The sequence below is a fragment of the Acomys minous genome (assembly GCF_964271855.1).
Source record: "Acomys minous genome assembly, chromosome: 17".
NCBI lineage: Eukaryota > Metazoa > Chordata > Mammalia > Rodentia > Muridae > Acomys > Acomys minous.
The window spans coordinates 72,957,208-72,970,448 of NC_140500.1; the positions used below are offsets into that span (position 1 = coordinate 72,957,208).

Below are 13,241 nucleotides of genomic sequence, written 5' to 3' on the forward strand. Positions count from 1 at the left end.
TTTAGGCTGTATATTCTTGTGATTAAAATAGACTAGTACATGACATGACCATGATTTGATCACTTGTATCATTTAATTATCTGGAACAACCTGCAAGAGCACTTTCAAAATATTGGAAGTGAACCTTATTTTTTAATTGAGTTATGTGGATATGATACCTCATATCTGTGTAGAAATACAAAAGTATGTGAAGAATAACTTGAATTCTATACCAATTCTAAACTTATTTTGCATCAATATAGAAAATTCTATAGCAATGAATTAAAAATAACCTTATTGGTGAGTAACATTTAAGTCCGGAAGTGGAGGAGTACATTCAATAATGTACTTTTTGTCCTATCATCCCTATATATTTCTATATTCCCCCTTCTTCCTTTTCAAACTCTATCTCCATTCCTAAGAAAGAAAGATAAAGGAAAAGATATACATCATTGGGTGTAACATTGTTTTCTCTCTAAATAAGACCAACAATAACTTATAACTAACTCCCATTGAAAATAACCCTTTACATGCCAAGAGAGCAACCAAAAACCTACCCAACCTCCCATAAGGGAAATGGGGCATTGTTTTCTTAAGGTTTCTTCTGTCTGGCTGATTTGCTGCAAATAATACCTTTGTAGCGGTCCAAATAAAATTGTGGAAAATGGTTAAACAAGCAAGGAATTGCATTTGTGGTTTAGTTTCTACATGTTGAGAAATTCCAGGCTTAATAGGAGTTCTGTGTGGGACAGTCTACAATGCTGGACCAATTTGTATTGGAAGTTTTCTTTGACGTTGTCCTGCAATCTGTCATGTTCTGATGAGTAACAGCAACTGAAGAACTTGGGTCTGAAACCTGAAGGATGCATGATGTCAGCACCTGGCATGCTGAGAAGAACGAATCCTGTCAGGTCTCATCCAGAGTCAGGGTTTGGTTCTTTTGTTCTGAAAACATAATTTCTTACAAGCATTATATAGTCCTAGACTTATAAATGTGTGAGGTGTGTGGGATGCACAGAACAATTAAAGCTGGATCTCTGCTTTTTGTATGGGCAGAAGAAAGTCATTTGCAAACCCTCATTCATGACATATGAAGAATGGTATCTACTAAGTCACAGTGATTCTGTGACCAACAGGAAGCCTTATCTATGCATAGACATTGATGTGGCAGCCAGTCTCAGAACTATTCCCATGTAGTGGGATTAGCAATATAAGCGACCTGCTTGTTGTGCAGTTTGAATCCCCTACATCCAGATATAGCCCCCTCCTTTATCACCTGCGTATCCCACCCTCCTTCCCTTATTCCCTCTCCCCCTCTCTCATCTGTTCTCCTTCCCACCTCTAGTCCTTTCCTTTCCCATCATCTGTCCTTAGCCTATCAATTTTTATCTATACTATCTGTGTAATCTTCCTTTTTGGCCTGGCATGGCCACCCTGTCAGGGAGTAAATGATCAACATTGGGAAGCCAAAGCCCATGTCACAAGTATTAACTACTCCCCATATTGTGGGACACACAGGAGACTGTGCTATCTACTACATCTGAGCAGAAGATCTAGGTTCACATCATACATGGTCTTTGGTTGGTGCAACAGTCTCTGTATAGTAATGTAGTTATCCCATATTAAGTGACTAACATCCATTTCTGAGTGAGTATATACCATGTGTGTCTTTCTGGGTCTGGGTTACCTCACTAAGGATGATTGTCTCTAGTTTTATCCATTTGCCTTCAAATTTCAAGATTTCCTTGTTCTTGATAGCTGAATAGTATCCCACTATGTAAATGGATCATAGTTTCTTTATTCTTTTTTGGGTGAAGGACATACCTTACTTATTGATGTATGTGGGACCATGGCTTGACAGTGACCATAAGACAGACAACTTTTACCCTCTTATTTCTTTCTGTTCCATGTTTATTTGTCACTGGTTTCCTCCCCTTCCTAGTTCTCCTTTACACACTCAGTAAAATGGTGTTTATTTTTATATAATTATGTTTAAAATCTGAGATTTACAAATGATAGAGTACATGTAATAGAGTTTTTTAAAGCCACAATTCTACTCCTGCCTCTTCCTCATGGGTTGCATATAATTCTGAATTCTTATCTGCTCTCAGTTTTGGAGACCCAGAGACCTTACTCCATATTGAAGAAGCATGGTTTTCCTCTTTACAGACTCTGCTGCCAAGTTCTCATCTCATATTTATGAGTAATTTAACATTGATAACGGTGAAACCTAAGGCTCCATGTAAACAATCTATTCATTACTTTTACGTATTTCATAAGAGCAAATTGATCATTTGGTTTTGTTGCCTATGAATACAAGAGGACATGACACTATTATAGATCACATACAGTAGTTCATATTTTGTGTGTCCAATCTTTTTGGTTGATTTTCCCTTTTTATTAGTTACTTTTCTATTGTTGTGATAAACACCATGATGGAGGCAAGTTATAGAGAAAGGATTCATCTGAGCTTTTAGAGATTTAGAATCCATGATATCAGAATGTAGGCAGGAGGCAGTATACACACTAGCAGGAGCAAAAGCTCAGGGTTCATATATCAAATTGTATGTATGTATGTATGTATGTATGTATGTATGTATGTATACCATTTGTGTGCCACAGTTGGGATTATAGATGGCTGAGAATCATCATGAGTGCTTTACAAGAGAAGCAAGTAGTCTTAACCACTGAGCTGACTCTGCATGCCAAACCTTTCTTTTTAAATATTTCTTTATCTTTTTCTTTCCTTTTCTCCTCTCCATATTTTCCTTCTCAATCCAAAATTCCCTCTCCTCTTCTCCTACATCTGTTTCTTTCTTTTCTTCCCTTTACCCTTATTTCTTTCTTTACTTCTATTCTCCTTTCCCTGTTTCTTTCTCCTGTTGTTGCTTGATACTTATTGTTTCTTCATGATTGTAATCAAAGGTAGATCTACTACTACTTCTATAAAACATATCTGCTATGAATATCCTTGATTTTTTAAAATGAAAACCTGTTGTGAGAGCATCTAAACATTTGTGGTTTGGGAACTCTAAGTTGGTCCTTCCTAAGTTGGAGCTTCTTTAAAAAAATTCATTTATTTATTAGGTTTAGAATATTCCACCTGCATATGTACCTGAAGGCCAGAAGAGGTCACCAGACCTCATTATAGATAGCTGTGGACCACCATGTTGTTTCTGTGAATTTAACTCTGGACCTCTGAGCCATGTCTTCAGCGTTGGTCCTTGGACTTCTACATTGGCTTTCTTCTTAGTGATTGCTTACTCTTTTTGAAGGTACTTTTCATTGTTGATTTAACCTGGATAATCTTACATGCCTCTGCCCAGGAAATTTACTTCCTCATTTGCAGACTGCTTTGCATAGCTTCATAATGTCAGTGAAGATGCCCATGTCTTATAAACCAGGGCTTTGTAGTGAGGACTGAAATGCAGCAGACAGGCAGGGGCATCAAGATGGAGTCAAAGACCCAAGTCTTCTTATTCCTGCTGGTCTGGGTGTCTGGTGAGACATTAAATGTTTTATGATATCTTATAAAGTGATTTGTTTGTAGAGAAACACCTATGTTTGATAAGAAGCCAATAATAAGCAGGGAGTGCCTTTAGAAAAGACATTTTAGATGAAAACAATTGTATGAGGAATCTTTGTGTGTAAGTGTGTATGTTAATTGTCCATTTCTGATTACAGGTGCTGATGGGAACATTGTGATGACACAGTCTCCCCCATCCACGTCTACATCTGTAGGAGGCACAGTCTCCATGAGCTGCAAGGCCAGTCAGAATGTGGGTACTGGTATAGCCTGGTATCAGCAGACACCAGGGCAGCCTCCTAAACTGCTGATCTATGGTGCAACCACTCGGCACACTGGGGTCCCTGATCGCTTCACAGGCAGTGGATCTGGAACAGACTTCACTCTCACCATCAGCAGTGTGCAGGCAGAAGACCTGGCAGTTTATTACTGTCAGCAGTATTACAGCTATCCTCCCACAGTGCTTCAGACTACAACACAAACCTCCTTGAGAATGTTATCAGCTGACTACAACACACACTTCGCTGAGCTTTCACACTTCTCCTTTTTGCCTGAGACCTGCCATGCATGACGCGTTGATCAAAAGTTCAGTAGAAAATTCATGAACAGTTGACATTTTAGATCCTTTGAATTAGAAAGTCTTTATTGCAAAAGGAGGTAAAGGCATTTGTATCTTTAAATTTTTTCTCATGCTCAAATTCTGTGGATTGAACACGATAAATTCATTGTCTTATATTTTAGAGTGCAAAAGTTCATCTTGATTCTCCATGGGCTGAGGCGCAGAGCTGAGCTGGCCTATATTCCTACTGGAGGAACTTGGCTTTTGCTTTGCTCAGGTTTGAGATGTTTTCCTTCTTCTTGGATTCATAGCAATTCAAGTTCTTCTTTTGGTTAAATTAGTATCTGTTAGATATTGGTATCTCCCAGATCTTGGTTTGTCTTAGATGTTGGTATCTCTTAGATCTTGCTATCTCATAGAGGTTTGTATCTTAGATCTTGGTGTCTCTTAGATGTTCAGATACATGTAACTCTTATGGCCTTAAAAATTAAAAGATAGGGGAATGTTGAGAGCCAAACCAACCCAAGGCTTTCTCAGAGACCCTGATGATAGGAAAAAGGGACCATTTGATCTGTATTTTTGCTCAAGGTAGACAGGTACACTTGTCAAGGTCCAGTCTGGACATGGGGCCTGCACCTTGAAGGTATTCAAGTTTCAGTGTCTGGGAACTTGGCTTTTCCTCCTGAATGTCATGGTTATCAGTTCTGCTTCAGTTGTGTCTGAGAAATCTTGTGTTTCTTTGCTAACAATATCTGATTTAGCTTTCTTCTTACCTTGATCTATTACCTTATCAAATAGTATACAAGATGGTATACTTTTTAATAAACTTGCTTGACATAGGCATCAGCTTATGGAAGCTTTCTTGGTTCCAACTTTTCCTTTTATCTTTTAATTCCTCCATCTGTGGTTCTCCTGCTTGACAAATCATCAATCAGTATTTTTACCATTGCAGCTTCATGTTATTGTGGGATGTTTTATTTTCTGTATTGTTTTTAAAAATAATTTATTCAGATTACATCCCTATTTTTATCCCTTAATTTGTATCTTCCTGTATGCCCTCCATCCCTCTCTTACCATGTTAATATCCCCTAGACTTGTGACAGAAAGGGACCTCCTCCCTTCCCACCATATGATCACAGCCAATCTGGTCTCATTTGGATAGACTGCTTCTCCTTCTTCTGAGTGCCACAAAGCCTCTCCACCAAGGGGAAGTTGTCAAATAAGGGGCTACCAGAATTCATGTCAGAGGCAGTTCCCACTCTCCCCACTACTATGGAAAATGCACTGTCATTTGGCTAGCTCTTACAGGATGTCTATGTTTATTTTATGCATTATCCTTGGGTGGTACATCAGTTTGTTCTAGTCCCTCTGGGTCCAGATCCACCATTTTTTTACAGTCTTCTTGTATGGTTCCTGGAACTTCTGGGTCCTTCGAACTCCCCATTCTTCCATACTACTCTCACCTAGAGTTCAATAGTGAGTCCCAGCATCTGTCCCAATTCCCAGCAGAGTGAAGACACTCAGAAGACATCCGTGTTGATTATATACCTTGTGTGTCTTTCTGTGTCTTGGTTAGCTCACTCCAGATGATCAATTTTGGCTCCATCTGTTTGCATGCAAATTTCAAGATTTCCTTGTTTTAATAGCAGAATAATATTGCATAGTGTAAATGTATCTCAGTTTCTTTATCCATTCCTCAATTGAGGGACTTCTAAGTTGTTTCCAGATTTTGGCTATTACAAATAAGTCTGCTATGAATATAGCTGAGCAAATGTCCTTGTTGTGTGTTGGAGCATCTTTCAGGTATATTCCAAGGAATGAAATAGCCGAGTCTTGAGGTAGCCCTATTTCAAATTATCTGAGAAAGTGTCTGATTGATTTCCAAAGTGGTTGTACAAGTTTGCACTGCCACCACCAATGGAGGAGTGTTCGCCTTTCTCCACATCCTTGCCAGCATATGTTGTCACTTGAGTTTTTGATCTTAGCCATCCTGAAGGATGTAAGATGGAATCTGAAAGTTGATTTGATTTGCGTTTCTCTGATGCTAAGAACTTTGAGCATTTACTTACGTGTTTCCCAGCTATTCTGTATTCCTCTGTTGAGAATTCTCTGTTTAGCTCTGAACCCCATTTCTTAATTGGGTTATTCGGTTTGGTTGTGTTTAATTTCTTGAGTTCTTTATATATTTTGGATATTATCCCTTTGTCAGGGTTAGTGAAGATCTTTTCCCAGAGTGTAGGCTGTCCCTTTGTTCTGTTGACAGTGTATTGTGAGTTACGGAAGCTTCTCAGCCTCATGAGATCCCATTCAGTAATTGTTGACCTTAGAGCCTGGGCTGTTGGTGGTCTGTTTGTGAAATCGTCTCCTGTGTCAATGAGTTGAAAGCTTTTCTCTGCCATGGACTGTCTCAGTCGGGTATAGGACCTTGAGAATGGGAGTTCTCAAAGCATTGGTGGACAGAGATTTGAAAAGTGACTAACATAAACAAACACAGAGGCAGTTTGAATCTGAGTGTATTTTGCAGGCAAACAGTGTCGATTTTTATACACATTTTTGAAATAGAGAGTGTTTTGTGGCTACATTTCCCATGGACTAGTTTCAAAGGGAGTCAGTGAAGCAATCAGACATACTCAGTACAAAGTACAAAGTAATAGTATTGTCACTTCTGAGTTATTGACTCGGATGAAACAATACAGGGTACAGAATGCAAAGTAAAGATGTCATCATTCTTAAATTATTGGCTTGGTATCAGTACACATGTGCTTTCTATGTCAAGGGTCAATGTTCTCTCATTTAAGAGAGTTTTGCCCAGCACCTATGTGCTGGGGGTGTGGGAACCAAGACAGTTTTTTTTTTAGTTCTCCTTTCTAATATCTGAGAGCCACTATTTGGAGCTTTCTGTTTTTTTCTCTGTTTATTTTTTCTCCTTTATTAATTTATTCTTGTTATATCTCAATGGTTATCCCATCCCTTGTATCCTCCCATTCTTCCCTCCCTCCCATTTTCCCCTTATTCCCCTCCTCTATGACTGTTCCTGAGGGGGATTACCTCCCCCTGTATATGTTCATAGGGTATCAAGTCTCTTCTTGGTAACCTGCTGTCCTTCCTCTGAGTGCCACCAGGTCTCCCCCTCCAGGGGACATGGTCAAAGGTGAGGCACCAGAGTATGTGAGAAAGTAATATCCCACTCTCCACTCTACTGTGGAGAATGTTCTGTCCATTGGCTAGATGTGGGTAGGGGTTTAAGGTTTACCTCCTCTATTGTCCTTGGCTGTTGCCTTAATTTGAGCGGGACCCCTGAGCCCAAATCTGCCTATCATAATGTTCTACTTGTAGGTTTCTAGGACCCTCTGGATCCTTCTACTTTGCCAGTTTCCCATGCTTCTCTCATCTAGAGTCTCACTAGAATGTCCTCCCCTCTGTCTCAGTTTCCTGGTAAGTGAATGCTTTCGTGGGACATGCCCCTTGTGCTAATATGCAGACATAAGTGAGTATATACCATTTGAGTCTTTCTGCTTCTATATTAACTCATTCATTATGATCATTCCTAGTTCAATCCAATTGTCTAGAAATTTTGAGGATTCCTTGTTTTTAATACCTGAGTAGTATTCCATTGTGTAAATGTACCACAGTTTCTTTATCCATTCTTCTACTGAAGGACACTTAGGCTGTTTTCATGATCTGGCTATTATGAATAAGGCTGCTATGAACATGGTTGAGCAAATATTCTTTTTGGGTGTTGGAGCCTCTTGTGGGTATATTCCAAGGAGTGGAATAGCTTGGTCTTGAGGGAGCCCTATTCCCAGTTTTCTGAGTTAGTGCCAGATAGACTTCCAAAGTGGTTGTACTAGTTTGCATTTCCACCAGCAATGAAGTAGTTTTCCTCTCTCTCCATGTCCTTGCCAGTGTGTGGTGTCACTTGAATTTTTGATCTTAGCCATTCTGATGGGTGTAAGGTGGAATCTCAGAGTTGTTCTGGCTTGCTTTTCCATGATGACTAAGGAGGTTGAGCATTTCTTTAAGTGTTTCTCAGCCATTCAATATTCCTCTGTTGAGAATTCTCTGTTTAGCTCTGAATCCCATTTCTTAATTGGGTTATTTGGTTTGGTTGTGTTTAATTTCTTGAGTTCTTTATATATTTTGGATATTAGCCTTTTGTCAGATGTAGAATTGGAGAAGATCTTTTCCCAGAGTGTAGGCTGTCCTTTTGTTCTGTGGACAATGTATTGTGTGTTATGTAAGTTTCTCAGCCTCATGAAGCCCCATTCATTAATTGTTGAACTTAGAACTTGGGCTGTTGTTGTTCTGTTTGAAAAATTGTCTCCTCTGTCGATGAGTTGTAGGCTCTTCCCTGCATGGACAGTCTCAGTTGTGTATAGCTCCTTTATAATGGGAGTTCTCAAAGCATTGGTGGACAAAATTTTGGCGAGTGACAAACAAACAAACAGGGGCAGTTTGAACCTGAGCGTATTTTGCAGGGAAGCAGTCTAGATTTTTATACATATTTTTGAAACAGTGAGTGCTTTGTGGCTACATTTCCCATGGAGTAGATTCAAAGGGAGTCAGTGAAGCCATCTGGCATACCCAATACAAAGTACAAAGTATTAGTATTGTCATTTTTGAGTAATTGACTGGAATGAAACAATACAGGGTACAGAATGCACAGTAAAGATGTCATCATTCTTAAGTTATTGGCTTGGTATCAGTATGCATGTGCTCTCTTTTTCAAGGGTCAATGTTCTCTCATTTAAGGGACTTTAGCCCAGCACATGTGTGCTGGGGGTGCGGTGGGAACTAAGAAAAATCTCTCTATAACATTCGAGCAGCATCTTCTACCTTCTATCCCAATATCTCTGCCAGATATATTCATGAAGCAAGAATATTGGGGACCTGCTTACCCTGTCTTTGCAGAGTTCAGCCATTGCCTCTGCCTGTGTATAAGCATGCCCATTTTTAGGCAGAATTCTCTGTGGCAGAAACAAGGACATTTTGCTCATTGGCTGGTTTGCGACATAATTTCTCCCAACAGTCATAAGGAGGTTCTTTGATGCTGATCATCTTCGTTGAGGTTGGCTTGGTGTTGCCATGAGTTACCTTGTCTTATTGTCAAAGTATCTGTAGAATATTAAAAACATATTTAAATGCCATATTCTGTAGGGTCTGAGGCTTTTGAAGACCTTATTTTACTATTTTACCTTATATATCTTTACAATCATGTCTATCTGTTATACCTAGGATATATATTATTGTGATAAAATTAGACTAGTATTTGACATGAACATGATTTGCATCAATATACAAAATTCTATACCAACGAATCAAAAACAACCTTCTTGTGAGTAACAATTAAAGCCTTGAATTAAGGAGTAGGTTCAATCATTTACCTTTTGTTCTATCCTCCCTCTTTATTTCTATATGCCTCTTTCTTTCTTTTCAGCTCCTATCTCCTTACCTACAAAAGAAAGATAAAGGAAAAGAGAGGTGTCTCTGAGTCCAATCTAGTTTTCTTTCTGTATAAGAGCAATAATAACTTATAACCACTTCCCAATGAAAATAAACATCTGTAGACCACAAGAATAAACAGAAACCTACCCAGCCCCCTTAGAGAAAATGGGAATTCATTCCCTAAAGTTTTCTTCAAGCTGATTTGGGCCATATAATACCTTAGAACTTGCCCAACAAAATTGGGGAAAATGGTCAAATTAGCAAGGGATTGCATTTGTGATCCAGTTTCTTTTTTCTTTTTTTTGTTTAAGATTTATTTATTATGTATGCAGGGTTCTGCCTGCCAGAAGAGGGCACTAGATCTCATTATAGATGGTTGTGAACCATCTTGTGGTTGCTGGGAATTGAACTCAGGACCTCTGAAAGAGCAGCCATGTCTCCAGTTCCCTGTGATCCAGTTTCTAAATGTTGAGAGATTCCAGGCTTAATAGTAGTTCTGTGTGGGACAGACTGAAATGCTGAACTAAATGGCATCAGAAGCTGTCTAATTCTTATGGATAACAGGAACTGAGGTGTCTGGGGCTGGAACAAGGAGGATGCAGGATGTCAGTGTGCAGCATGCTGTCAGGTCTGATTCAGTATCAGTGTCTGGTTCTTTTGTTACGAAAACATAATTTCTCACAATCAATGTACCCTTCTAACATTATAATTGTTTCAGATGTGCGGGATGCACAGAACAATTAAGGCTGGCTCTCTGTTCATTGTATGAGCAGAAGTAAGACATCTGGAAATCTTCCTTCATGAACTCTAAGAATGGCCTCTAATTAAAAGTAACAGAGAATCTGTGACCAACATGAAGCCTTCTCTATGCATATACATTCATATCTCTGCCAGTCTCAGTGCTATTCCCATGTTTGGAACACTCCTCATATTGTGGTATCCACAATGAGACTGTGTTGCCTATATACTACAATTGAGCTGAGTGTCTAGACCCTCACTTTCCATGGTCCTTGGTTGGTGTATCTGCTTCTGCAGCAACCCTCTCCACCGTTTAGATTTTTTAAGTGTATATTTTATTTATTACAATGTATTCACTTTACCTCCCATTTATTATCCTCTCCCTATCATCTTCACATTGACACCCTCCCTCCCTCCTTTGTTTATTCCCCTCCTCTAGACCTCTGGGAACAACCTATCATCTGCATCCTCTTCCACTGGATGGATAAAGAAGCTGTGGTACATTTACACTATGGAATACTACTCATTTATTAAAAACAATAAAATCCTGAAATATGCAGGCAAATGAATGGAGCTAGAAATGATTATACTGAGTGAGTTAACCCAGACCTATAAAGACTCATATGGCATATACTTACTTATAAATGGACACTAGCCCAAAAGGGATGCTCCATGAATGTCTTCACTTACCAGGAGATGGGGATATTTGTGGGGACTTCCTATTGAGACTCTAGGTGAGAGAAGTATGGGAGAATGGGGAAATAGAAGGATCTGGAGGGTCCTAGAAACCTATAATAGGAAATTCATTACAGGCACATCTGGACCCAAGGGGGTCTGCTCAAACTACTGCACCAACCAAGGATAATACATGCAGTAAATATTGAACCCCTACTCAGATCTAGGCAATGGACAGGACAGTGTGTGGAGGGCAGAGACTGACTCTGACATGAAGTTTGGTGCTGCATATTGACCAGTTCCCCTTGATGGGAAGACCTGGTAGCACTCAGAGAAAGGATAAGCTGGCTATCAAGATGAGACGTGATAGGCTTTGACCATATGGTGAGGGAGGAATTCACCTTCTGACACAGAGCTAGGGGAGGGGAATAGGGGAAAGAGGGAGAGAGTGAGCAATGAGAGGATACAAGTGAGGGGATAACAACTGAGATGTAATCTGAATAAATTAATTAAAGAAAAAAGAATGTTCATTTTATTTTAATAATCCACATTATTTATATGGACAATCCTTAAATTTTAGTAATGACTTCATTTATCTTTACTGAATTTCTGATATTATTTATGACTAAATACTATGTATAAAATTTATTTGTGTCTGAGTTATTTTGTAAAACTTAAGGTACTTACAGTAACCACTACTACTTATGTTATATAAAAGCTCCTGTGAACTAAGCAGGAATATATACTTCCAATTTTTGGAAGACAATGAGCAAATAAGAAAAGAAACTGATGCCCATTTACCTGTCTAAATCCCAGTATCTGTGTATTCTTCAAATGCCTGGAACACACACAGGCTGCAATAGAGCCTCAGAGGGTACCTACCTATCCACCATGCACTTTATGTCCTGTCCCTTTTGAAAAATTAACTATTGGTATAATGTGAGTTCTACAACAGCAATCTTCCTTGAAAATCATGATATATTTATAGCCCATACTGATTAGCATTTATGTCAAATTGATACAAGCTAAAGTAATCTAAAGGGAGCAAACATCAACAGAAGAAATGACTCTGTAGGACTGGGCTGTGGGCAAATCTGTAGGGCATTTTTTCAATTAATGATTGATGTGTGTGGGGCCAGGGCTTGATGGTAACCCTAAGAGACACACAATACCCTCCTATTTCTGTCTGGCCCATGTTTCAATTACCATCAGTTTCCCTTACTTTCCTAGTTCCCCTTTACACACCCTCTAGATTGTGGTTATGTTTCTATAATTATGTTTAAAAATCTAAGGTTTATACAAGAGAGAGTACATGTAATAGTTTTGTTTTGAAGCCCTATGTTCATTCATTCCCGCCTCTTCCTCAGAGGTTGCATATTATTTTGAACTCTCCATATTTGCTCTCAAATGTGGAGTCTCAGAACCAAACCTCTCTCCACATGAAAGAAGTATGTTTTTTTTCTCTTTATAGACTCTACCTCACAGTCTTTAGCTCATATTTGTGAGTAAATATAATATTGATAATGGGCAAATCTAAGGCTCTATGTAGCCAATATGTGAACTAATGACATCTATGTACTACACAAAAGTAAGTTGATCACTTGGTTTTGGAGCCTATGGATACAGCAGTGAAGGACACTCTTATAGATAACACACAATAGTTTATATTTTCAATCTTCTTCCTGTTATCTCATCCTCTTTATGGATTCTATCTTTTTATTCGTCATATTTCCATTGTTATGATAAATACCATGACAAAAGCACCTTAAAATGAAAGGGTTCATTTGAGTTTTCAGAGATTTAGAACCCATGATAGGATTATGGAGGCAGCAGGGAGCACAGAGGCTAATAGGAGCAATAGCTCAGGGATCACATCTCAAACTGTATGTATGTATGTATGTATGTATGTATGTATGTATGTATATATGTATGCATGTGTATCGTGTGTGTCACAAACTAGAATTATAGATAGCTGAGAATCATATGAATGCTTAGAATCAAACCGGAGTCCTTTACATGAGAAGAAAGTGTTCTTAAGCACTGAGCTGACTCGGCACTCCCAAACCTTACTTTTGTTTAAAAAAATTCTCTTTATCTTCTTTATTCCTTCTTTCCTATCCACATTTTCCTTCCCAATCCAAAACTCTCTCTTCTTTCTTTCCTTTCCTTTCCGTCCTCTCCTATTTCCTTCCCTTTACCATTTTTCTTTCTTTTTCTTTTTTCTTTTTTCTTTCTTTCTGTTATCATTGCCGGAGATATTTGTTGTTTACTTAGGATTATAATCAAAAGTAAGTATACCACTATTTATCTAAAACTCAA

At 38.7% G+C, this 13,241-nt stretch overlaps 2 gene segments (V, D, J or C); one reads left to right on the forward strand and one right to left on the reverse strand.

Moving 5' to 3' along the window:
* LOC311588791 (Ig kappa chain V-III region MOPC 63-like) overlaps positions 1-13,241 on the reverse strand; it is a 615,711-nt gene that overhangs the window by 81,069 nt on the left and 521,401 nt on the right.
* LOC311587958 (immunoglobulin kappa variable 4-1-like) lies at positions 3,400-4,127 on the forward strand. The segment is given in 2 exons: positions 3,400-3,480; positions 3,664-4,127.